Below are 464 nucleotides of genomic sequence, written 5' to 3'. Positions count from 1 at the left end.
TTTGTATATATCGGATGTAGGGTTGGTAAAGATCTTTTCCCAAATTGTTGGTTGTCGTTTTGTCCATACATGGCTTTTAAAAATCCTTGTCCTAAACACATATTTAAGCATGTTTATCTCTCAAAACCCTTTGAGGGTCACCATGCTCTTTTTCATCTTTCATGGCACTGACATATTGAATGGACTTAGGTGTTGACTGTTTGAACAGTGCAGTAAACATCATCAAATAAGCTGATTCCCAGCCACAAGGGATTTAAAAAGACTCTAGCATGCTGAGGCCAGGAGCTAGAGTTGAGCAGGAAGAGGCTGTGTTGACTACCATTGCTCTGACTTGGGAAGCTAGGAGATGAATAGGCGCTCTAAAATACCAATATAAATAATTTGTTTGTTAATGCTAAGGTTGGAAAAAGATGGCTGTGGCTTGGAGGTAGAGTGGGGTCCAAGAATTAATGGTGTCCAAGAAG

The 464-nt window shown here is 40.1% G+C and overlaps 1 protein-coding gene across 6 annotated transcripts in view; it reads left to right on the top strand.

The window, feature by feature from the left end:
- Lmbr1 (limb development membrane protein 1) overlaps positions 1-464 on the top strand; it is a 155032-nt gene that overhangs the window by 66490 nt on the left and 88078 nt on the right. The window lies entirely within an intron of this gene.

The sequence above is a fragment of the Mastomys coucha genome, unplaced genomic scaffold (assembly GCF_008632895.1).
Source record: "Mastomys coucha isolate ucsf_1 unplaced genomic scaffold, UCSF_Mcou_1 pScaffold19, whole genome shotgun sequence".
Classification (NCBI taxonomy): domain Eukaryota; kingdom Metazoa; phylum Chordata; class Mammalia; order Rodentia; family Muridae; genus Mastomys; species Mastomys coucha.
The sequence above is the reverse complement of the archived record's forward strand: the minus strand, read 5'-3'. Positions and strand labels throughout refer to the sequence as shown.